This window comes from Cricetulus griseus, chromosome 2 (assembly GCF_003668045.3).
Source record: "Cricetulus griseus strain 17A/GY chromosome 2, alternate assembly CriGri-PICRH-1.0, whole genome shotgun sequence".
Classification (NCBI taxonomy): domain Eukaryota; kingdom Metazoa; phylum Chordata; class Mammalia; order Rodentia; family Cricetidae; genus Cricetulus; species Cricetulus griseus.
Window position 1 is genome coordinate 95,418,269 of NC_048595.1, and position 27,060 is coordinate 95,445,328.

The 27,060-nt window shown below is 42.6% G+C and overlaps 1 long non-coding RNA gene across 1 annotated transcript in view; it reads left to right on the forward strand.

The window, feature by feature from the left end:
* LOC107978492 overlaps positions 1-27,060 on the forward strand; it is a 74,337-nt gene that overhangs the window by 42,920 nt on the left and 4,357 nt on the right. The window contains exon 3 of the long non-coding RNA XR_004768265.1: positions 21,498-21,627. This is a non-coding gene — a long non-coding RNA (uncharacterized LOC107978492). The remainder of the gene's footprint in view (positions 1-21,497; positions 21,628-27,060) is intronic.

Genomic DNA, 27,060 nt, shown 5'->3' on the forward strand with positions numbered 1-27,060 from the left:
CCCTTATTCCCAGTTGGTAATTCTTCTATTATCAGCTTCATCTATCACATAAAGGCAAGTGGCCAGAACTGTGAGATTAAACATGACAATGACTGTTACAGATTTGTCTTCTGTAATTTCACTAATAGATTTTCTCTCTTCACTTTAACCATGATGTATCTGTCTACACATGCAACTGTATTTATCTAGCATGCATGTTCAACATTAAGTCATTTCAGATCTGTGCTTAGAAGTTTCAGTTCTCTAGACATTATTTATAAAGTAACTCCTTTCATTCAACCATGCTGGTCTTTGGACAAAGATCTTGCTCAGTGGTAATCTGAATTTTGTAGCTGTTAAGTCATGCTGGTGGCTTAGTCTCACAGGAGAATGCTCTAAGCAGCGTTTTCAGCATTTGACCGACATATCCAATCTCTGCCTTCATTTGGATCCCTGGTCTGTCTAGTGTAAAGGACTCAAAGGAATAGTCAATTTATTGCTAGAGAATGGGGCATCAACATCTACTGTCTTAAATTTCTTTGGGCAAAGTTCATGGAATTTTCCTGCTAGCTTCCCAGTCTTCTGGTGTGATAGGCCCTGAATGTTTGTCAGCTTAAGTTGCCAAATCATTGTATCTCCTTATTCATTTAACACAAGCAGGAATGTCAACCCCATTGGGTTATGTTCAGCTGAGGTTTGATTCATGGATGTTATGGAAAAAGGAGACTTGTTGGGCCACAGACTTGATGAGGTTACAGGAATAACAATGGAAGATTTCTTTGGAAAACATAATTTATGATGCCTAGGAACCAGACTTAGTAAAGAAAGAGCTACAGCTGTGTGGGTATCTAGGGATTTAGGAAAAACTAGACAACCATGTCTAGAATTTTGACATTTCTAGGATTTGTGGAATTGAGAGATTTTGATAGCCTTACATAATATGTCAGAAGTTTCTTTAGTAGATTCAGGACAGGATGGAGGAAATAGGAAGGACCTGTTTCGAAAGTCTGGCAACAGGGGATCATAGGCTGATTATTCAGAAGACACAGTTCCCACCCAGCCCCTGGTGATGTCACTGTGGTTGGACTTTCAAGTCTTGGTAAAGAGGTACCCAGGAAGAGGGTAAACAAGTAGGAGGAGGGCTGAATTCATACAGCTAAACTCTTGTGAATTTAGATCTTGTTGTTCTATTTGCTTCTAGAAATTGTGACTTTTCTTCTCTGCTTTGATCGTTGGAGCAGAGGTAAAGGTTTACTGGGCATCTTGCAACATTTTTTTTTTCCAAGACAGGTTTTCTCTGTGAAACAGTTCTGGTTGTCTTGGAACTCACTCTGTAGATCAGTCAGGCATCAAACTTAGAGAGATTGGCCTGTGTCTGCCTCCTGAGTGCTGGGATTAAAGGCATGTGCCACCACTACAACATTTGAAGGTGATCAGTTGAAGCTGGGAGGGCCAGGTCTTCATGGTGACAAGTTCCAATAGAGAAACAATTGGGTGGGGAACCCAGAATTAAGTGTGGGAATAAGACTGGGAAGAAGTAAGAGATGAAAGAGGGATAACAAGACATCAGAATCAGTTAAGACGACAGGGTAGTCAGGAATAGTTAGGCTTCCAGGAGCAGGGGCTTCATTCCAGGTCTTAATTTTTAGAAGAAAAGAGTGGCATATATTATATGACATAAACACAAATATAAACTAAAATTTGGTGCCTGGAAGTTTTAATTATTAATTTAAGCTGAAAGAAAAATACATTATTAGTAATTTTTGAATATTCCTTGTAAACTTTCCTTAAATTTTAGGTAGATAAGCACATCTTAAATCTATCTATCTATCTATCTATCTTAAGATATTTCTCTCTCTCTCAGTATGTGTGTGTAAACATATACACTAAAGACTATATATAGCAAATCTATTCAGATGTATAAATATGGAGAGGGAGAGGGAAAGGGGAGGGAAGGGGAAGACAGATCCTGTTTCTCTGGAAATCAATACTTTAATATATATCTATATATATTTTACAGAATTAGCTTGATTCCCTTCCTGATTGTGTGCTTTTATTTTTGGATTGCTATTTGCAACAAATGACTCAGAAACGGAAGTGAAAAATCAGTTTACAGTTTGACTAGAGAGTTTTTTCCTGGTAGGGTTGTTGTAATTCTTACATAATTTGAGTACAAACCTCTCCGTGTTTATTAGATGTCTGCTGCTAGGCTTCTGTGTGAAACAACCACCAGCCCCCTAACTTCCATGCCTCTGTAATTACATGTGAACTTGTAAGATCAGCAAGTACAATGATTCATCACCCCAAGGTACTCTGCTAAAGGCGACATTGTTACAAGACTATTGTTCCTTGATGAATATATTTATTTTGAGCCTTGGTTAATTTTTTTATTTTAAGAATAAGATCCAGATCTCTATCTGTGCTTATTATATAAGGCATGATAAACACTTGAATGCATTTTTCTACTTTTAAGTTATTTCTTCTGATAAAAACAGAGGCCACTGAATTCTTAGCAATGTCTCTTTAGATTTATTGCTATTAACCACCACAACTACCACCACCACCATCATCTGGCCAATTTTGATAGCTGATTATTTCATTCAAGGACTACTGTGAGGTCCAATACCATTTAAATATCATGAATTGAATGACAGAATTCTTGCTCTCAGAAAAAGAGAAAAAGGATTACAGGGGTTCTTAGCTTTCAAATGGCCTAGTTGTCAACTTTTGTTTGTAAGGGAGTTTGCTTGAACCATCCATCCATCCATCCATCCATCCATCCATCCATCCATCCATCCATCAAGACAGGTCTTACTGTGAAGCCCTGACAAACCTAGAACTCATGGTGTAGATGATACTGGCCTTGAGCTCACAGAGCTCCACTTGTCTCTGTCTCCTGGACAGTGCTAGAATTCAAGGCCTGTACCCCCACATGTAGCCTGGAGCTTCTTTTATTGATTAATAAGAGGTTAAAAATTGTTACATATGGGCAGATATTCATTCTGTTTTAATCTCCCAAACCCATCCAAGGACTGAAACTGTGTGCTTAACCTTCACCTTATGAGACTGACTCAGCAGTCTTCCACTGGAGTTGGGAAGAGTATAGAATATAGAGTATAAGAGTATAGAGTCTCCTTCTGTAGCCATTGCCTGCATCTCCAGGAAGACATGATGATGTATTTATAGTTGCCATTGTGAGTCAAACTGTCTCCTCACAGAAGATGTTGGAACCCTTACCCTATACCTGTCAATGTCACCTTGTTTGGTAAGATGGACTTTCTTTGTAGATGAAAATAATTTAGGATGAGGTGGTTTTTGGATTGGGGTAGGTTTCAGTGTCCTCAAAATTTGGCCACAGATATAAGGAGAAAATCACATAACAATAGAGGCAGAGATTGTGTGTGCAGGTCAAGACTCAAGGACAGCCCCAAATTGTTGGGAATTACCAAAGACTAGAAAGAGGGATGACAAGACCCTCCCCTGGGGCCTTCAAAATGAGCATGGGTCTGCTGCCACCTTGATTTTGAACTTCCAGCCTCCAGAGCTGTAAGACAATACAATTCTATTGTTTTAACCCACCTAAGTCTATGACAATTTGTTATGCAGTCTTAGGAATCAAACACTTCTCAGTAAGCAACATGTGACTATTAGTTTGGGCGTAGTAGCTCAGGCCTGTAATTCCAGTCCCAGGTTCAAGGCCAGCTTTGAGTTACATAGTAAAGCCTTGTCTCAAAGTTTTGTTTTAAAATTTTGAAAATTGTAAGTATATAGTGAAGTTTTGGTCATTTTCACCTCTGATTTTTTTCTCTCCCAGTCTTCTCTTTCCTGCTGAGATTCTTCCTTTTCCCAACAAGCAACCCTCCTCCCCTCATGTCCAACTTTTGTCATTTGACTCACTGAGTATAATCATGGTAATAGCATGAGTGTGAGTGGGAGGTTATTTACCAGAACATGGACAACTTTATCAGTGGTTATAGCCACTCAAGACGGTGGTTCTCAACCTGTGGGTCATGATCCCATCAGGTTTGCATAGCATATATTTACATTATAATTCATAACAGTAGCAAAATTACATTTAAGACGTAGAAATAAAATCATTCTAGGGTTGGGGGTCACCACAGTGTGAAGAACTATATTAAAGGTTTGAAGCACTAGGAAGGTTGAGAACCACTGACTTAAGGGGGATGACTCACCTTCCTCCACCAACCATTAACTTCTGATAGTCACTCAGGGAAGGATGGGCCTCAGACACTTCTCCTCCACTCATGATGACATGGTGATGGATCCTGCCCTTTGGGTTTTTTGTTTTGTTTTGTTTTTCAGAGATAGGGTTTTTCTGTGTGGCTCTGGCTATCCTGGAACTCACTCTGTAGATCAGGCTGATCTCAGATTCAAAGATCTTCCTGCCTCTGCCACCCCCTGCCCCACCCCAGGGATTAAAGGTGTGTACCGGCAGTGTTCAGTCTTATGCAGGTCTTGTGCAGCAATCACAGTTGCAGTGAGTTTGTAGTCTAATGGCCATGTCCTGTCCAGAAGGCACTCTTCTTCATTCTCTGACTCTCACAGTCTTTCCACCCACCCTTCCATGCTATTCTCAGTGCTTTGGAGGGGTTAATACGGCCGTCCTGTTTAGGGATGAGTGCTCCACAGTCATTTATCCTGAGCACTCGTTGACCAGTTGTGAATCTCTGCTGTAGCTTCTGATCACTGCAAAGGGCACCTTCTCTGATGAGGGCTGAGAGCAGCACCGATCTATGTGTGTGAGCATAAGTATTTAGAAGACAGTTTGACACCATGTCCGGTTAGCAAGACAACAGTTTCAGGTTTACCCTCTAGGGCCCCTGCCTGACCTTTCTAGCTGCTGGCTCTTGACTAGATTGACAGCATTCCTGATTGCAGAGTGGGCCTCATCCAATTGCACCAGTGGACATAGGCCAGGAAGCTGGAATGGTAGTTGGTGGGGTCCATAGCTGATTAGGACCATGAATGACTTCTCCCCCAGCCACTTGCATAGCACCTTCTAGAACTATAAAAGCCACTGGGAAGGGAGGACATTGCCAGCTCACTTCCAGCTTGATTTCTGTATGTTCTGCAACCCAAATGTGTGGTGTCTTCAGCAATGGGGTTTTATCATTTAGTTATGGAGGACAAACAAGAACAGTAACAATAACCTATATTGTTTTGGGAGACTCTGGGGCCTTCTTTACCAACAGCTTGTGTGGAGGAAAAAATGCTTTGACCATTGTTCTAGTTACGGTTACTATTACACTAAACCCCCTGTCAACTTGACATCTATTTAGAAATACCTACTCTCTTTTAAAATCCAAAAATCTCTGTAAAACTCCAGGATCTCTGTCTCTGTCTCTCTTTCCCCTCTTTAAAGTTTAAAGTCTCTCAACTTTGAGATGTTGTAAAGCAGAAAATAGCTGAGTCTGTGATGGACATAGATGATGTCCACCCCCAAGACTTGTGGGTCTGCAGAGGTCACAATCAATCCCCCTCTGGCACCAGGCAACAAGGTACCATCATACTAAGTGCTGCCTGAGGTTTTTAGATGATGGCACAGGAGGGAGGAAAGACAACAACTCCATGCCATCCCTTATGGCTGGGATGGCCAGTATTCAACCAAGCCCACTTATGACCCAACCAAGAGCCCTGGCATCGGGCAGTTGGGCACCATTGTGGTGAGAGAGTACAAGGTGGAGGGAGAGAAGAGGGAGAGGTGGAATGATTTGTGGTCTGGGAGAGAGGCAGGTCTGGAGAAGTGAGGGTGGTGAGGAATGGGTTGATGTGAATGGCCACTGGCCATCCAAGTCCAGGGAGATACGAGGGCTTAGGCTACCACCAAGGGCCAGGTCTTGATCCAGGGCCCTCAGGCAGCTGAGGGTGCCTGTGTTGATGTCTGGGGCTCCCGTTGTCACTGGGAGATGTACAGGGGCCTGTAGTGAGGACATGTTGGTGTCTGAGGGCCATGCTGTTACAGGGGTCATATCAATCTGGGTGGACTGTATGACCACTGGGGACCCTGGTGACAACCTGGACTTCTGGACCCTGGTGACAACGAGGACCATGTCTGGGTCTGTGGTCTTGCTGCAGCTGGGGTCTGCGTTGATGTCTCTGGCTCATGTTGCCACCAGGGCCTAGATGAATGCCCCGGGTCTGGGTGGAAACCTGTTACCATGTTGGTAACAGGTTGACCATTGCCAGTGTCAAGCCAATTTGGTGGTCAGTGCTATCCACTGGGATCATGGTATTGTCTGGACCAGGGATGAGGCTGAGGGCCATGTCTGGGTCCATGACCCTGTTGCTGTCTGTGGCTCCTGAGATAATCAAAGACCATTCTGATGTCTGGGGTCTAGGCTGCCACCTGGGGCCATGGTGACATCTGGGCCTGGGCTGCTTCCTAGGACCATGACTGAGTCTGTGGTCCTACCACAGGGTCTGTATTGATGTCCATGACCCATGTTGACACCAAAGGCCACATAGGTTGTTGGGGTCTGGGTCACAACCTGTGGCTATGAGGGCATCTTAGGGCCATGCTACCACCAGGGTCATCCTGAGCTGAGTGGCCTGTGCTGTCACCTGGGGCCATAGTGTCATTCAGGCCAGGGCTGCTGCAGAGGGCCATGTCTGGGTCCTTGGCCCCACAGCAGGCAGGGTCTGAGTTGATGTCCAGGGCTCCTGTTGTCACCAAGGGCTATGCAGCGGACAAGGGTCTAGTCGGCCACCTCAGACTATGTCAGTGTCCAAGAACCATGTCACATCCTGGGCCATGCTGATCTGGGTGCTGCCACCTGGAGCCATGGAGACTTCTGGGCATGTGCCACTACCTAGGGCCATGACTAGGTTTGTGGCCCTACGAAGGTCAGGGCCTGGGGTGGTATCCATGGTTCCAGTTGCCACCGAGGGCTCTGCATATGCCCAGGTGGCCAGCTACCTGGAATCATGTGGATGCTTGGGGGACATGCTGCTGCTGGGTCCATGCTGACCTGAGGGGCCTGTGGTGCTACGGGGCCATGGTGGTGTCTGGGCCCGAGCTGCTGCCAAGGGCCCTGTCTGGGTCCATGGTCCTACTGCAGCTGGGGTCTGTGGTGATGTCCATGGTCTGTATTAGCCTGGGGATTATTGAAACCATGCTGTGCTGTGTCAGCCCCGCCCTTCACTGGCCCTGGATGGTTGGTTCTGCCCCTCTTTAGGTACTGCAGCAAGACAGTTGGCCCTACCCCTCAGGGGAGAGCTCACCCCCCTTTCCCTCACTCAAGAAAGATGACCCCACTCTCACAATAGGCATGCACCTCACCTGGGAAGCACACTAGAGCTGACCCTGTAGTCAGGGACAGAGGTGAGCCATCCCTGAGGGCATGAGAACAGGAGAGTTGACCTTGCCCCACCTAGTCTCCCATGTGGTGGAATGGGTGAAGGAAAGATGCCCCCCTTCACCCATTACCATCTGCAGCAGGTGAGAGAGCTGGCCCTGGAGTCACATGGCCCTGAGGTCGCAAGAGTAGGGGAGCTAGCCCTGACCTTCACTGGCTGCAGTGCATGAGAAAGCAGCCTCTGCTTCCTGTTTGGGCAGCACACTAGAGATGACCTGGTTGTGGAGTCTCAGGTGATCCAGCCCTGAAGCCACAAGAGAAGAGTTGACACCCACCCCCCCCACACACACACCAAACCTCCTTTAGCAATCAGGAGAGAGGGCACTGTACTTTGCCTGGGCAAAACAGTAGAGCTGGCCCTAGCAATATGAGTGAGAGGGACTCAGATCTGAGGGTCTGAGAGCTGGAGAACTGGCCCTGCTCCTTGCTGTAGGCTGCACTGGGTGAGCCAGCCGAGGCAGTGCTGGAGAGCGCATCTGGGTAGTGATGATAAGGGAAAGCTAGTGAGTTGATCAACCCAGCTACCACCCAGACCCAGAACCAGGGCCATGAGTTGCCCCAGCCCAACATCCACTGAAACTAAGAACTGTTAGAGCAATGTGAAGGGGGCAAACCTGCTTTGAGATCTCCATGACACAGGACAACAGCAGGATATCCAAGAGAAGCTCTGTTGAGAGCACATTACTGGTGGCGTAACAGAAACAGAGTCCTCAAACCAGACCAATGACTCATAGCAATAAACACTAGTAAAGATGTATGGACTGAAGGGCAAACTGTGACTCACCAGGCCACACTACAGCTTCCATGACAAGATCCTTCTTCTTCTTTTTTTAAAAAACCTTTTTTTTTTTTTTTTGTTCTTTGTTTTGTTTGGTTTTGGTTTTTCTTTTAAATTTGGTTTTGATTTGGGGGGAAGGTTGCAAGTTCAGGGGGTGGATGTGAGGAGACACGGAGATAAGTGGGACCCGGAATACATGATGTGAAATCCACAAAGAGTTAATAAAAGAAAAAAAAAAACAACCCAGAAAATAAATTAAGTACTTTTTTCTAGTGGAAAGGACCAAGGCACAATCACCATCTGAGCAAAGCAAAACTAACAGTGTAAATCACTCAATGTTAAATTCAGAGATCCATTCACAATCTTCTGGTCTTCTCCGAAGAGTCTGGGTCACTTCTCAGGATCCATCCTCTGCAGTATACACAGTTTATCTTTAAGGCTCAGGCTGGCTCCACTCCAGGGCTGCTGCTGTCCTGTGGTCATCCCACAATACTGGCATCTTCAACACACTGTATCTTTGCTGCACTCAGGCTGCACTTTCACCAATAGCCTCTCCTGGGTCTCTTTATGGCACCAATAAGCCTCAATTGTTTTGCACGAGTCCTTCAGTCCTGGGCCTTGAACTACTCCTGAGCCTGTATCTTCACCAGTGGCCTTTCTTGGCCTCTCCAGTGCCAAACCTCAGTTGATTTCCATGACCCTTCATGGTTTTAAACCCAGTACCACCTGGGTGATTCTTGCACTACCAAGTTCAGCTTCCAGTACAAGGTACAACCTTGTCCACCTCTAGAACACAACTTGACTGTGTATTGACTGAGGAAACTCTTCCCAGAAGATTTGACCTCAATGATGGCCTCCTCTTAATCACCCCTAATGTCTCAGCTTCTTCAGCTGACCAGCATTTATTGTCACAGAAAAGCAAAGGTTTACACAAGTAGTTCTGGTCTCTTGTTAATTATGGCCAATTCTTCAGCTGCAGCTGACCAGAACTGGATTCTTCACTCAAAATATGCAATGGCCCCTGTAGAGTCTTTACATGACTCTCACAACTTTCCTCTGGAACTTCACAAGCCAGGCTCCACTGTCTGCATTTCTATAACACTTAGCTCTCAAACTCTCATAAAACAACTTATCAAGCTTTGAATACTCAATTGCGTTTCTAGCCCAAAGTTCCAAAGACCTTCCACAATGCTCCCCCAAAATAACATGGTTAGGTCTGTCACAGCAATACCTTACTATCTTGGTGCTATTTCCTGTCCTAGTTAGGGTTTTCATTGCTGTGATGAACACCATGACCAAAGTAACTGGGGAGGAAAGGATTTATTTGCCTTCTACTTCCACATCACTGCTCATCATCCAAGGAAGTCAGGGCAGGAACTCAAACAGGGCAGGAACCTGGATACAGGAGCTGATGAAGAGGCCATGGAGGAGTGCTACTTACTGGATTGTTCCTCATGGATTGCTTACCATGTTTTCTAATAGAATCCTGAATTGCCAGCCCATGGATGGTACCACCTACAGAGGGCTGGGCCCTCTTCCATCAATCACTAATTAAGAAAATGCTGTACAGGCTTGTCTATAGCCTTATCATAGGGAGGCATTTTCTCAGTTGAGGTTTCCCTCTTTCATATGATTGTAGCTTATGTCTAGTTGATGTAAAACTAGCTAAGAACTATTAAAATTTGTCACATGTCTATCCGCTCCAGTGATAACTTTGAAATGGCCTTATTGTGACAAAATTTGGTGTGTGATTTAGTTTTTTATTTTAGAGGACAATTGTGTGGTAATATTTAATGACTGCTTTGGCATTTTGAAAATGTAAATCTATTAGTTTATTAATAATTTGAGATATACGACAACACACAATAAGTCCTACAATTTGTAGAATTATTGACAAGAATATATGAAAAACACTATAGGCTATGACTGGCACCATGTCAATTCCCATTTTAAACAGAGAACACATATTAAGTATACTATATATAGTTAATTTAAGAGACAATTTTAAAATTTATTATTCTTTCTTCTGTTCCTGATTGGAATATGGCTTAGCTTCAGATTTCTGGAGTAGCAATACTATTTATATTCCTGGGGTGCTCCACCCTCTCAAATGGTCTAAGGATCCAGGGACTTTAATGAATTCAAAGAGACCAACTATCTTTCCAAAGATCTCACAGAAAAAGAAAAGGATGGAAATTCATTTTATTTTTACTTTTTGTGCTAGCAATTGGACTCAAAGCTTCAAGCATGCTACACAAGGCTCTCCCAGAAAACCTCAGCATTAGAAAACTTTATTGACCTTCTGGTGGGTCCCGTAGTGCTGTTGTTCACAGGTTGCTGGTCATTACCGGATCCCCATTTTTTGTTGCAGCCTTTCTCACTCCAAGTCAATCACCAATGCAGTGGTGTGCTCCTCACTCAGCCATAGATATTTAAGTCACACACACCAGGATAGGTTTTACAGTATGACAATCCCGAACCCTACTTACTGTGTGTGACTTACTGTCAGACCCTGGGAAAGTGACTACGATTCAAGTCAATTTTCAGTCCTATAAATAGTATACCCAGCACTATACTGTATGTCTTCCTCAAAGACTAGTTATATGTATTAAATGAAAAACACATGTTATACACTCATGGAAAGACATGGCAGAAAGCAATATTTCTAACAGTGAAACTGACTTAAGAGCAGAGTTGTGTAGCTACATGCTCATGAAGATATTTAATTATGTGTATGTGGGAAGCCTTTGAGAAAAAATAAGGATGAGACCAATTAAATTGTACAAGTGGTGTGATTTTTCTTGTGTGTGTGTGTGTGTGTGTGTGTGTGTGTGTGTGTGTGTGTGTGTGTGCACATGTGTGACAAGAAGAGTGGCACTCACTAAACTTTTCACTCTAGGTCGTTATTTTCTACCTATCTCCCTTTTCCTGTGCTTACACCCATAGTTCTAGCCCTTGGGCTGTGGTGGAGGTAGGAGCCTCATTCTGGGATGAGGAGTGGGTGAACTCTTAAGCTGTTCTTGGGTTTTAAAGGGGACATAACTGCATTTGCATCTTGTGGAGTGTCCATAAGCCCATGTCTTGAGGAATTAAACTTCTAGCTAGGTAGACCTGTACTAAGAGAAAATATGCATTGTGGAGTTAGGTCACTAGGGTTTGGGGGTTAACTCAATCCCTTGTTTTTTGCCCACCTCTCTCTCTCTCTCTCTCTCTCTCTCTCTCTCTCTCTCTCTCTCTCTCTCTATTTTTTGATAGAAAGGGTCTCACATAGTCCAGACTGCCTCAGGTTCACTACATAGTCGGAGATAATCTTGAAAGTCTGATCTTCCTGTCTTTACCTTTGAGTACTGGAAGAATTATAGGTGTGCTCTACCATGCTCAGCACTGAGGGTAGAATGTAAGGCTACATGAGTGCTAGGGAAGAACATTATCCACAGCTACAGGCTCAGCTCCTGTCTTTATTAAAGTATGAACAAAAAGATTTGAAGAGCATTCATCAGCATTGCAATAACAGTTATCGATTACTAGTTTGTGTTCAAATTTTCCTTCCACCTCTTCCTCTTCTTCTTCCTCTTCTTTGACAGGGACAGGCTGTCTTGCACTTTAATGTCCCACAGTGTGCTTTCACATGTGATGTTTAGAATGTGTTTTTCTGTATTCATACATTAAATAAAAAAGTGATGTGTACATTCATTTTCATTGAATTATAGAAGTCTTTAATTTCTTCCTTGACCCAGTGGTAATTCAACTGAGAGTGGCTCAGTTTCCATGAGTTTGTAGGCTTTCTGTAGTTTGTGTTGTTGGTGAACTCTAAATTTAATCCATGGTGATCTGATAAGATACAGTGGCCTATTTGAATTTTCTTGTATCTGCTCAGACTTGCTTTGTGACTGAGTATATGGTCAATTTTGGAGAAGGTTCCATGAGGTGCTGAGGATAAAATATATTCTTTCGTGTTTGGGTGAAATGTTTTATAGATGTCTGTTAAGTCCACTTGAGTCATAACATGTTAATTCCATTATTTTTCTGTTTAGTTTCTGTCTGAATGACCTGCCCACTGATGAGAGTGGGGTGTTGTCTCTTTTACAAATGTGGGTGCCCTTGTATTTGGGACATAGATGTTTAGAATTGAGACATAGTCTTGGTGGATTTTTCCTTTGATGAATATGAAATGTCCTTCTCTATCTCTTTTGATTAATTTTGGTTTGAAGTTTATTTTGCTAGATATTAGGATAGCTACACCAACTTGCTTCTTAGGGCTCTTTGATTGGAAAATCATTTTCCAACCTTTCACTCTGAGGTAATGTTTGTCTTTGATGTTGAGTTGTGTTTCTTGTATACTGTAGAAGGATGAATCCTGTTTGCATATCCAATCTGTTAGCATGTGTCTCTTTATTGGTGAATTGAGTCTACTGATATTGAGAGATATCAATAGACTGGTGATTATTAATTCCTGTAATTTTGTTGTTGTTGGTGTTGGTGTGTGTGTGTTTCTCTGGTGTGGGATTATCTATTGCCTGTGTTTTTGAGGATGTTGCTAACTTCCTTTCTTTGGAGTTTTCCTTCTAGTACCTTCTGCAGAGCTGGGTTTGTAGATAGATATTAATTAAACTTGACTTTGTCATGAAATATATTGTTTTCTCTATCTATGGTGATTGAAATTTTTCTGGGTATAGAAGTCTGAGCTGGCATCCAGGGTCTCTTAGAGCCTGCAAGAGGTCTATCCAGACCCTTCTGTCTTTTAGAGTCTCCTTTGAGAAGTCACATGTTATTCTGGTAGGTCTGCCTTTATAAAGGATGCTCAATCATACTACAAGGACACTTGATCCGCTGTGTTCATAACTGCATTATTCATAATAGCCAGAACCTGAAAACGACCTAGATACCCCTCAACTGAAAAATGGATAAAAACGATGTGGTACATTTATACAATAGAATATTTCTCAGCTGCTAAAAACAATGACATCAAGAAATTTGAGGCAAATAGTGGAACTAGAAAAAAAATCATCCTGAGCGAGGTAACCCAGACCCAGAGAGACAAACATAGTATATATTCACTTTAGGTGGATATTAACTGTAAAGCAGAGAATAATCATGCTATAATCAATCCACAGTCCTAGAAAGGCTCCATAACAAGGAGGGACCAAGGAGTGAATGCATGGATCTTCCTGGGGAAGGGAAATAGAGATTTCCTGGGTGGACTGGGGGCAGGTGGACATGGGAACTTGAGGGATCAAGTTAAGTCAGGGGTGGTGGAGGGGGTGAGTGCTGAGAGAGATGACTGGAAAGGGGGCACTTTATGGAGTCAGGTAGAAGTCTGATGCATGGGAAACTCCCAGGAGTCTATAAGAATGGCCTCAGCTAAGACTCCTGGCAACAGTGGATGTATACCCTGAACTGGCCATACCCCGTGATCAGATTGGTGACTACCCTGGTTGTCATCAGACAGACTTTATTCAGTGACTGATGAAGGTAGATTCAGAGACCCTTGGCCAAACATTGGGGTTCCGGAGTCCTGCTGAGGAGAGGGATGAGGGATTGTAGGAGTCAGGAGGTTTAGGAACATTACAGGAAAACCCACAGAAATGTCTAGCCTGGCTCATGGGAACTCACCAAGTATGAAGCAACAACCAGGGAGCCTGAGTGGAACTGACATAGTCCTTCTGCATATATATGACAGTTGTGTAGCTTGGTCTATTTGTGGGATTCCTGGCAATGGGAGTAGGGGCTATCCCTGGTGTTTTGACTGGCTCTTGGGAACCTATTCCTTATGTTGGATTGTCTTGCCTCTGCCTGAATACAAGGGCAAGTGCTTGCTTGATATGCCATGTTTTGTTGATGCCCATGGGAGGCCTACCCCTTTCTGAGCAAATATGGAGGAGCAGTGAATTGAGGGGGAGTGGAAGGTAGGTGGGGGGGAGGGAGTGGGAGGGGAGGAGGGAGGGCTATGGTCATTGTTTAGCCACTGTCTGGCTAAAATTATGTATTTTATGTGTTAATGACGTCCTACTATGGGTATGGACTTTAGTTTTTGCTACCATATATTCTTCAGTTTCTTCCTATTGTGCTAAAGAGTATGCTAGGCAAGTACTGGACCACCGAGTGACATCCCTAGTCCTTATGTTAACATTTAGAGTCCTTTAAATTTTTTTTGCATTGTTTTACTTTATGTGTTCTTAAGGGTATCTCTGGATTTTTTTGAGAAACTATCAAGGTGCACAATAACATATATAATATATGCATAGATTCTCCTAAGTTTTTATAAAAACATAGATTGCATTACGCACTGAAAAATTTTTGTTGCTAAAGATCCAGCCAGGTGCACTACCAGCTACTCAAGAGGTGGATGTTCAGGGACTGCTAGAGCCCAGGTGTGTGAGGCCAGCCTGGGCAACACAGCAAGACTGTCCTCAAACCCAGCCCAAACTATACCAAACCCAATTCTATTACCTGTCCATACTTTAAACCATTAAAAATGGATGTTTTTGAAGAGTTGTGAAAATATAAGTAAAAGTTGTTGGTAGGACAACTTAAAAATTAATAAAACAGTAAGTTGAGGACTTAGTTTGATTGAAGCTGCATTGCAAAAGGAGAGAGAAATTAACCATGGACATAGTAAGAGAGGACGGAAATGTTGGGAGTGGCTTTCTCTAGACACCCAGATTACAGAGTAATTTTGGTTTCCTTTTCAGGTATTTCTGGGTTTTCTATAATTTTGTTTTTCTTTTCAGGTTTTTCTGTGTTTTCTAAAATGAATCATGTCAGGGGAGTGTTTTTTTAAAGGGATCTCACTCTTTGTTTTTAAGACAGAGTTTTTTTGCGTAGTCTTGGTTGTCCTAGAACTTGTTCTATAGACCAGGCTGGCCTCTAACTCACAGAGATCCACCTGCCTCTGCCTCCTGAGTGCTGGGATTAAAGGCGTGTGCACCATCAATGCCCAGTGGGTCTTCATTCTTTTACAATGCCAGCAGTCACTTACAGAACAGCAGCTTTCACAGACTTTCAACACTGCTTTGTGTGGCCCTATTATTTAAAAAATTCTTGATGTCATGTGTATTTCTTCTCCTGAAGTCTGTGTTTGGACATACTTGTGGAATTCTGACATGGTTAAATACATTTGCTCTCCACTTTGTTTTTTCACAGAACCATCACATAATGCACGTGCTGCCTAAACCGACAGAAGTCCAATTGATTTTCAGTTTTCATTCTTTGTGCTCAAGTGATTTTTGTTGGCTTTCATTTCTTGTTCTTCACAGGCTCTTTTGTGAATTGTTTTATGTCCACTTATGCCCTTGGTTAGTAGATTTTGACCTAACCAGATGATGGCAGAGATTGTTCTATATTTGAGCAGAGTCATGGAGTGAAATAACCAAAGTGTGTAATGAGATCATGAGACAGGAATGCATTTTGTCAGGGTTGTGATGTACACCCAGACCCAGCAAGAAAAAGTAACGCTTCAGAGATTAATGTTCTTAAAATTATTTTAATTGTACAGATTTAAAGAGTAAGTGTGATAATCTGAAACATGAAGATGGCATGTAAGGATAAAAATCATAGTAGTTAATATGACTGTCCTAAATTTTTTGGATTAGCATACAATCATGTCTTTATATAGGGCAAAGCGAGGTATTTCAGTGATTGTGAAACACAGCATACTGGTCTGTCTGACAGATGCCAGCCTTTGTCTATCCTCCATATCCTAAACCATCTTATGCCCATATAGGTACCTTGGGAATCTGTTTGTGAGCCTTCTCTCTAGCCTCCCCCCCCCCCAGTCAGTGGTAATCCCAGTTGACTGGGATCAGCTGAGCATGTGTCATGAGTGGCTGACCATCCCCAGTTTGTGTAGTGACATTTTTGTGATCAGCAATGAACATATGGAGTCTTTAGAATTCAGGATTAGGAAATGATGAGATCAAACCAGTGAAGGGTGGGAACAGAAACTTCAGGGAAGACACTTGAGGTCTCATGGCTCAGAAGGTGTTGGGAGTAGCTGGGCTGTGTTGCATGTAAACTGAAACTTGAGCATGGAAACCCTGTCACAGATGAAGCTGGAGACAGACAGAAGAGAAACCAAACAGAAAAGTTAACAATTTCAGATGAAGCTGAAGACAGAGAGAAGAGAAACCAAACAGAAAAGCAACAATTTCAGCCCTCAAGGAAGGAGGATTGAATTGTAAAGGTTTCCTATGTTCTGACAATTGTCATATATTTTTCTTCTTTTTTCTAACTGCATTAGATCTTTGGCCTATAGGTATTTGGGGCCATATTGTGAGGCAAGGAATAAACATTAGCAGTTTTTGAGGTGTACAACAATTTAAGTATATTAAGTGGTGATGGTGCATGCCTTTAATCCCAAAACTCAGAGGTCAGAGAAGGCAGATCTCTGAGTTCCAGGCCACAGAGAAAGTTACACATAGAAACCCGGTCGAAAGAAAGAAAGAGAGAAAGAGAGAAAGAAAGAAAGAAGGAAAGAAAGAAAGAGTGAGAGAAAGAGAGAAAGAGAAAGAAAGAAAGAAAGAAAGAAAGAAAGAAAGAAAGAAAGAAAAGAAGGAAGGAAGAAACTGATTTGAGAAATTATTAAAATAAAGCATGTGTGAAGTGGTTGAAGCTAACTGAGGTTGTTTGGGGTGTGGAAAACCAGAGAGATGTTTAGTTTTATATCAGTTGACTGACTTTCAGATGTTGTTTTTAAAATGATTTAGTTCAGATTAAATAACTTTTATTGAGTTTCTGTGACTCTGGTCCTAGCTCTGTATGGCAGACAATGAATAAGATATGGTGAATGCCTTTGAACAGTTCCTACTTTGACGCTTAGCGGGGGACCTTTTGGACCAGAGATCCATATTCCAACAGAATCTGGAAGAGCTGGGGTACCAGAGGGCAGAGTGGGACAGGGTGTAAAGACGGGGTCCACGAGGAAAGTGATGGGGACACCTGGAAGGAGGAAGAACTAGAAAGGTGGGGTCAGGATGGTTGCAGAAGTATAGGGTTAAAAAACAAAGGCGAAGGGAAGGGAGAGGCACAAGGCCATAGGTATCTTGAGTGCTCTGCAGCACTTGGGGGAAGGAGGTGGTTGGGTGTGTCACAAGTTGTTCATGAACCTGGAAGGAATTGTGAGTAAGGGCTGATGAAGAAATAAATCAGACCATTACCATAGTCTGGGCATTGAGGAGATAAATGTGGAAAACATGACAGGAGGCACAGCAAGGCCAAAAGAGTGCTCTGGGGAGTTAGCTTTAAAGACTGGTGTTGCTGAGAAAGTAGGAGGATCAGGGGCTCAAGAAAGACAGGAAGAAACAAGGATGCAAGGAAATAGTCTGTTCTCTCTTTCCTCCCTCCCCCATCCCACCTTTTCTCTGGATGAAGGTCAAAGAGATAGACTAACCAGGAGATATTTTGACATGAAACCAGAGACAGAAAGGAGGATAATGCACAGTACAGAGGAATTCAGAGGGGAAGATAAAGGAAGTGAAAAAAATTCCTCTGAACAGTAGCAAGCTAGAAGTGGAGTCTTGTGATTGGGGATTTTGGGCACCTAGAGGAAGAGAAAGTTCTGAAAGGCCACTACAGGGATGGAACATATGTTGTAAAAGGAAGCTTTCATGGGGGTAATGAGGAGACAAACACAGATAGGAATTCAGAGATTAATCAAGAAATGAAAGCCATCCTAGGTTCTGGGAGGACCCAATTCTGCACTTTACCTCTTCCCCAACCACACTAGTTTACAGACAGAAAATTTATTTCCAGGGAAGTTCAACATCTTACGCATGAAGTTGTTGGTGTTCTAACAACTTTCAGTTCTTTCTTTCTGGGAAATAGGTATGATAATTGCCCATGAAGTTAATTTAGGGAGCTGGTTAAATCTGAAGTCTGGCCCACTCAAGAGGTCGATGCCCATGCATGTTGAACACGTATCCCTGGGAGTGAGGGAGTCAGTGAGTCATGAAAAATGATTCAGGAATATCCTGTAGATCAGTGTGTGTGCTGTGGGTAAGAATATTTTGTGAAATGTTTAAACAATTGCAGTTTTGCATATAGAATTTGAGTGTGTGGTTTAAGCGTAATGACTGACAGTTCACTCATCATTAGAGAAGGGCGTTGTCACCATGCCCATTTTGCAAAGGAAGCCTAGATTTCACTGCGGAAATCACAGGTTCAGAAGCAATTGGTCATTTCTAGTAATGGAATGAGAGCATTTAAAGTGTTTTAAACAATGTTCAATGAATTCCCAGATCTCAAGACTTAGTTCCTTAAATTTCTGTAAGTCATCTTGCAGATGAAGCTTTGAGTGTCAGAAGCTTCAGGAAAGGCTGAATCCCCTTAGAGGGAGCCCTGGCCTGATATCCTATCTGTATGTAGCCAGCACCAAATTCACCAAACTGAATTAGAAGTGACCCCTGGGGCCAAGTGAAATTATTGAAGACCATTTATATCTCATTTCCATGTAGGATTAAAAGTGTGGGATCCCAAGTGCTGCGATCACCTTTGTGTGAGCTCTGTTTCTCTTTTAGACTGGATCGATTTCATGAAGCTCAGGGTGGTCTTGAATTAACAGAGATCATTCTGCCTCTGTGACCTAGAGCTAGGGTTAAAAGTATGCACCACCATTGCCTGGCCTCTATGGCTAACTAGTGTGGCTGGTTTGTACTCTAATTTTCAGGCAAGCTTTGTTTGTTACATCGTAAACAAAACATCACCACGGTGTGGTTTACCTCCCAGAGGCCACAGCCTTAAAGAAAATTTGTTCTTCCTTTCCATGCAGCTGTGGATTGCAGGTAGCCCCTGAACTACGGGTGGGCCTCTGTTCCTTCCTCCCCTGGCCATGTTGGGATTTTGCCTGGCTTAAGCTTGCAGAGGTCTTATGCATGCTGTCACAACCACTGTGAGTTTGTATGTTCAACTGCCCTGTTGTGTCCATATTTTTACTTGCTCGATTTTCAAATATTAGATGCTGAAACGAAAGAGAATGTGATTCCAGAAAAAAAAGATGGAAGTTTTGTGTTTTCAAAGCACATTGTAATCATTGGCTAGTCCTAATCCTGCTGGGACAGCAGATGGGCATGTCGTCAGTGATGTCCATAGGCTTCAGCATGAGGTGGGTGGGGTCAGAGACTGTTCTGGCCTCCTGCCCAGGAGATGGAAAGGAATGACTCAGTGTTTTGGGCCGAGTTCCAGGGAGGCCTCAGGAGAGTCCTTCACACTGAGCTGGTGCGGAAACCTATAGCATTTTTTCTGAACTGGCAGACCTTCTCCTGAGAGTAGACTCATTGCGGATGATACCCATGTCTCCTGGTGTGTGTGTGTGTGTGTGTGTGTGTGTGTGTGTGTGTGTGTGACACAGGGGCTTATGTGTGTTTATCCACTGCTGCTGCCATCCTGATTCATAATTCCACAGAGGACAGTGGATCTCCTACCCTCCCTTGTCTCTTGTGTTTCAGCTTAGGAAGGGATAGTCTGTATTTCAGATGTCTTCCTAATCAAGGTGTGTGCAGCGTCAGTGATGAGACACTGGGCATCTCTGTGCATGAAGCCCTGCTTTGGCTGGCTAAACTCTTTGATGTCCTGATTTGTATGTCTCCCTCGTGCTTCAGGAAAAGTAAGTCAAGAGTGGTCACTCTTTAAACATTTTTATTTATTTGTCTTTACGTCCCAGAGTTTCCCCTCCTCTCCCCTCTACCCCCACCCCATCACTCCTCACCACTGTTTTTCTTCAGATATAGGCAGGCAGTCATCTCATGGATATATCATCTAGCCAAGGCATATCAAATTGCAGTGAGACTGGGTAACTCCTCTTCTATCAAGGCTGGATGAGGTAATCCAGTGGGAGGAAAAGGTCCCAGAAGCAGGCATCAGAGTCAGAGACAACCTCTGCTCTCACTGTTAGGAGTCCTGCAAGAAGACCACATTACACAACTCTAACATATATTCAGAGTGCCTAGGTTAGTCCCATGAAGAATTCCTGGTTGTCAGTTCAGTCTCTGTGAGCCTCTCTGAGCCCAGATCAGTTGGTTCTGTGGTTTTTCTTGTGGTGTCCTTGACCCCTCTGGCTCCTAAAATTCTTCCTCCCCTTCTCCAGAGGAGTCTCTGAGCTCTGCCTATTGTTTGGCTGTGGGTCTCTACATCTGTTTCCATCAGGTGCTGGATGAAGCCTCTCTGATGACAGTTGGGCTAGACACCAATCTATGAGAATAGCAGATTATCATTAGGAATCATTTCATTGACTTTCTTGACATTTGTGTTTGGTTCTATCCTAGGTCTCTGGGGTATCCCACCTCTGGGTGCTGGCCCTCAAAGCTGAGCATCATCTCAGGATTTGGGTCTGCATCTAGGCCAGTCCTTAGTTAGCAACTCCCACAATTTCTGTGCCATCTTTGACTCAGCACATCTTGTAGATAGGATGAATTGTATGTTGAAGGGTTTGTGACTTGGCTGGTGTCCCATTCTGTTCACTAGAAGTCTTGCCTGGATAGAGCAGAAGGTCAGTTCAGGCTCCATAGTCCCCATTGTTAGGAGTCTTGTCTAGGGCCATCCTTATGGATTCCTGGGATTTTGCTCTAGGTTTCTAGCTCATTCCAGAGATGCCCCCAGATTCTAGTTGTTTCTTCAAGTAAGAATGGCTACTTTTAAACTGTATGTTCAAGTTATCTTTCTCTCAGTCCATGTAGACCCCTTGTAATTTACTTCATATTTTCAGCATAAACATTTGCTTGCTCCCCACTGCTAAGTCCATAACAAGAATTCTGAACAATATCTTCACATACAGGTGAGAGTTTTCAATGGAAAGGCAGAAGGCTACCTTAGCTCCAATGTTCAGTGCCAGTCACCAGAATGACATACAATAGAGTTGGAGTTTGATGGATCTACTGTTCCAGACTCAAGGCTGTTCCTTCTCATGAACTCAATATCTGGGTCCTTTATCAGCTCTAATAGTGGTTATCTGGGTTCTCTTGCAAGAAAAAAACATGCTTTACCATTTCTGGAAAGATGCTGGTAAAGCATGGTCACTGTATGCAGCCATCAGTAGCACAGGGAACAACCAGGGGCATTGGAGCCAATGAAATCTGGCTTTGAGTTTTGGCTCTACACTGCTTTCTAACCATGTGTTTTAGTTTGGTTATAAAGTGTCTCTCTAAAAGGTTCATAAGTTAAAATCTTGACCTCCAGTGTAATGTTCAGATGTTGGGCTTTTGAGAAATGGTTGGATTGTGGCATCTTGGTAGAAGTCCTGACCTAATCAACATATAAATACCTAGATGGATTCACAATTTGAGGGTTTTTTTTTTTTTTTTTTGAGGTGGTCCTCTCTGGAGGAATAGTGTAATCCATTCACAGGGCCTTCAGTGAATGCTCTCTCTACTCAGCCACCAGTTCAGGCACGTCATCTAGCACATGGCTGTCAGAGAGAACTTCCATACAAGACTCCTTTGCTCTTCCCTTATCGATTACCCACCTGAGCTGGAAGGAGAGGGTTTCCACTCATGATGCTGTAAGGTAGGTGCTCTATTGACTATAGTTTGCCCACTATAAGTGAAGCAGTTGCTGTATGGGCGTAAGTTCTTAGCTCTTTGTATATATTTATATTTCTCATGTAAAATGTTACCCTTTTGTAAATTTCTGGCTTAGATCTCTTCAATTTGTGTCCTCAATTCTCTTAGCATGATTTAAAAATAGTTATTTTAAGTATGTGGGTGTTTTGCCTGCATATATACCTATGTGTTACATATGTGCCTGATGCCTGTGGAGGCCAGAAGAGAGCACTGGATCCCCTGGATCTGGAGTTACAGACTGTTGTTATCCACCATATATGGGTGCTGGCACTCAAACTTAGGTCCTCTGGAAGAACCACCAAAGCTCTGCACTGGTGAGTCATTTCTCTAACCTCTCAGCATGACTTCTTTTATATACAACATGAAAACTGTAAATATGGTTACTTCCTTCCCTTCTCACCCACTTGCAACTTTAAGATGTTCAGGTCCCTGTCATCATTTGTTAATGTGAAGCCCTTATGATTTAACCTCGCTCTTGTATTTTTCTTTCTCTTTCTCTTTGCAGAGAGTTCATTGACATCACATGCTTGTCCAGACTTCATGGTCTTCCCTTGGCTGCAGATCCTTGACTTGCCTTGTTACCTTGATGAACTAAAAAAAAAACCTCATCTTGTCCTGGGGAAGAATTCATTTTCTTTCTGCTCCCATGAGTTCTGAATTGCTTGTTTAACAAATATTTATTTTTAAGATATAGAATATAAGAGAAATAATGCATTAACAATTAAATAGTAAACTCTTTTGGCTTCAGCATATGAACACATTCATTTTGAACAAAAATTTCACCTATCTACTTAGAGTGAGGTAAATTACTAAGTTTTAGCCAAAGAACAGCTTGATTCAACTATTTTTGCATTTCTCCACCTCAGATAATACATGGTGTGTGTATTCATGTGATTAAAGAGTGACTACATCCCACATTAAAGGGAGTTAGTCACCTTTGTTCAGTTTCCAGCACCCACATGGCAGCTCAAAAACACATGTAGTTCCAGCTCCAGGGGATTCAATGTCCTCTTCTGGCCTCCACAGTTACCTGTAGTCATGCACACATGTGCGCTCGAACACACACACACACACACACACACACACACACACACACACACACACACACGCGCGCGCGCGCGCGCGTGCGCGATTAAAATTATTTAAAAAAAAAAAACTAGTGAATAATACCAGTGATCAACATAATGGAAAAATAAAAAGTCTGGCCTCATCTGATACTGGACAGGATGGGAAGCAGTTAGAATACTTATTTATGATTGGTGAGTGTCAAAAATGGCTTAACTGCTTTGGTAAGCAGTCAGAAAAATTACGTACTAGTGAAATACAGAACTTGTGTATCATCCAACAATGCCACTGAATTCCATTTTTGTATTTTCCAAAAGAAATGAAGTACAGTCCACAAAGCCCTTGCACAAGGGTGTTCATTACAGCTTAACTCGTGGTAAATAAAAGCAGGAAGCAGCTTACCTGTCCATCTACAAAAGAACAGGCAAGGAAATGATGATAAATATGATGTATTCAAATGGCGAAAGCCACTCAGAAATAAAGATATCAAATTACTCATGTATGCATGAGCATGCAAAAAAATCTCAAACACAAGATGTATGCCCAGTGGAAAAAAGTAGACAAAATTAGTATTTTATGGCTCCATTTTTAGGAAGTTCCTAGAGCAAGAAAAGTAGTCTATGATGACAAAATTTTAAAGTGAGTGATTATCTCTGGGGGAGTGTGGGTTGAGAGATGCTGGAAGGGAACGTAAGGGGGCTTTCTTAAATGATAGGATTATTATATAACTCGATATAGATTTACTTAAGCAGACAGGTTTCTGTCAGGCACTTCAGGTATTACACTGGAGAGTTTGTATTTCACTAAACAGGTATTTTCATTTCAAAGAGGAGCTACAAATAAGAGCGGGGAAGGCTCTGATACTGCAGGTTATTTTGTAATGCATCAAAATAGGATGGGCAGATGAATGAAGAGACTGTGAACAGGCAATTAGATACAATAAGGTAAATAAAGGATATGTTAGGTATGGTTCAGCTGATAGGTTTCTGGATGCCCACTGTAAAGTTCCTTCAACTTTTTAATATCTTTGAAGATTTATACAATAAAATATTGGAAAATAAGCCGCCAATAAAAAGATATCCAATAAATTCATTAACTTGAATGAATATTTTACTGAATGTGTTTCATGAAACAACCAACTCATAATAAATGACAAATAATATATTGTCCTCAGAGAGTTCTGATTTCAAATAGTGATATCTCAGAATGTACATATGTGGATAGTCCTGATATCACTAAAAAGTAGGGCAATATAGTCTATTCTCATGGTTTGTCAGTAAGTGCAGCACATTGAGATCCATCAACAACTCACAGTCAACCAAAAACTTGTTTGGTCCCCAAGGGATGATGATAAAGGTGAGCACATAGGAGTGCAGAAACAGCCATAGATGGATTACCATGGATGTCGAAGAGGCTAATTTCTGTAGTGGATATCTAGTCAAGGAGGTGAATGATAATTCCCAGCCATCCACCAGGACTTGCTGGAAACTCTTCAAATGGAAGGTGTTGGGGCTGCAGAGATGGCCCAAGTCAGCAAAGAGCCAGCCATGCAAGCATGAAGAGTTTGGATCTCCGGCACCAATGTAAAAAGCTGGCACAGTGGCACACATGTGTAACATTGACAGTGGGGAGTGGGGAGACAGAAGGATCCCTGAAGCTAATTGGACACATGGCTTAGCCAAATTGATGACCTTCAGGTTCAGTAAGACACCCTGTCCCAAAAGATAAAGGTAGAGAGCTGGGCATGGTTGTTCATGCCTTTAATCCCAATACTCTGTAGGTAGAGGTTGGTGGATCTCTGTGAGTTCAAGGCCTTCCTGGTTTTTAGAGGGAGTCGCAGACTCATGAGAGCTACATAGCAAGTGAGATCAATTAAAATAAAAAACCCAGAAAATAGAAAGAAATACCTGATGTTGACTCCTGGCTTCCAGAGTCATATATGCACACATGTAATATGAATATTTGCATGTGTACATGTACATACCCACACTGACAACAAGTACATAGTCTCTCTCTCTCTCTCTCTCTCTCTCTCTCTCTCTCACACACACACACACACACACACACACACACACTGATTCCTCTTAGTTCTGCAGCTAACTTGATGCATATTTTTAGGTAAATTAAGGGCTCTCTCAACTCCCTTTCTTCATTCCTAAAAATGGGTATTACCACAGGATTTATTTTACAGAGCTATGAGACTAAAGCAGTTTATAATATGAAGTGTGTGCATACCTAACACCCATAGCACAGTGCCTCTGTACTTAGCAAAACCTTAATTAATGTAATCATCAATAACATTTGTATGAATAGTGGCATATGCATCAGTGCAGCCTAGGAGGAAGTACTTGACAGATGTCCCAACAATGTGGTTAAGAAATTATGACCACAGACATGTCATCACTTCAGGGACTTGGAAGAGAATGAAACTCAAATTTCCATGTACTCTGTAGTACTCTATGAAAAGGCTACCCTTTCCAGGAATGCATCCCTCTTTCTTGTTGTACAGGGTCAACCTGGTACGGTAGTTTTCCTTATGAAATTTGGGTGGGCCTCCTTTAGATGGGAGGCAGGTTCTAAATGGGCTGTAGATCCTTTTCTCAGATCATTATTTGTAGAAACTAGCATGCTGGGATTCTCTAGCATTCTCACTCTCTTTGTATGTCTGTGTCTCTGAGAAAAAAAGGTCCATTCCATTACAAAGACAAAACCATGAGCTATTTGTTCTTTCTTCTTACTTGGCCTCAGCCCCAGCTGCTCCTGCTGCAGAGTTGGAATCCTAAAGGGGTTGTCTAAAGAAGCAGAGATATGGTAAGGTGTCCTGCAGCCATGGTGGTGGCTATGGCATGCAGTTGGCAGTGGCAGTGGCGGCTACATAAGAACTTGTAGCAGAATCTCCGGGCTTCACTTACTGATAGAGCCTGCCATGGCACGTCAAGTTCAGAAGTGATGCCTCAGAATTCATCAGGGAGAGCCCAAGATCTGAGGCATGCCTGACACGTGGCTTTGGCAGGACTTCTTGTCCTAGTTCTTGGTTTTTCTTTGCATTTTGAGCCCATTTCTTTAGCAGCTGTGTTGATTCTGTGAGTTACCCATAGCTTTCATTGAATTTGTTTTTCATTGAAACTAGTCAGGGTTGGGCTCCAACCCTCCAATTGACATCTGGAAGCTTTTCTGGTGCACTGATTTTTCAAGATCCACTGTTCCTGTTCTACCCCCACCACACAGGCATCATGTATGTTGCAGCAAATGCACTGGTTGTAGGGAAGTCCCACTGTTGTTCCTTGCCCCTTAAGCTGCAGTTTTAAAAGTCGAGGTTTCACATACCCAGCTGCAATCAACTGTGTGTCTAATCAGAAACTTGTTGTGTAAGCATCTCTTGATCATTTGCCTGTACTAACTAGGTGATGGGTAGGCTTTAGAGACACAAAGTTAAGTAAAACATGGTCCCTCTGGTACATACCAGTTGTCATTTGATAATCATCAGGGCTTGGCTCCAGGATTTCACATACCAAATACACAGATCTTAAGTCCATTGTGTCCAATAACACAGTATTTGCATACAACATAGGGCACACCCTCTTGCAGAATTTAAGTCATGTCTAATTTGTCATAATACTTAATGCAATGTAAAGTATATGTCTTGTTTATGAATTTTCAATTCAGATGCAAGTTTGAAAATTTTACCTTTAATTTTTTTATTGAACTCCTTGATGTGAGCTTGCAGCTATGCAGGACGGATGGACTTAGAATTATAGCAGCTTGATAGTGAACTTGAGTTCTAGTCATCACAAGAATTGCAGTCATTTACTTTTTTATACCACAGTGAGATCCAGTCAGACAATCTGGCAGCATAGTGTTCAGCCATGGGAGGAAGCAACATTTCAACTAATGGCTAGCACTGGGGTGGGAAGATGGCGTGACACGGTGGTTAAAGTCTCATTAGAGAAGCTTGACTTCTTGGCACATCTCCCAGCTCTTATTTACTGTATGAAATAGGAACAATTCATCAATCTGAGCCATAGTCTCATTCTAAAATTAGTGCACACTATTTGTACAAAGTCATGGACTTTATTATGCCATTTCTGTGTATGTATATCATATTTTTATCACACCCATGCACCTTGTTATCCTTCATTACCCTTTCCCTCTTCCTCCTCCCCTCATGCTCGTAATAGCCTCCCTTTTACTCGCATCTTCATTCCCTTCTAAGTTGCACACACCAGAAAAAAATGTGATAAACTGTCCCAGCAAGCCTGGTAGAGCAGGGCCATATGGCAATTCTTTCCATAGTTTCTTGAGGAACCTCTAT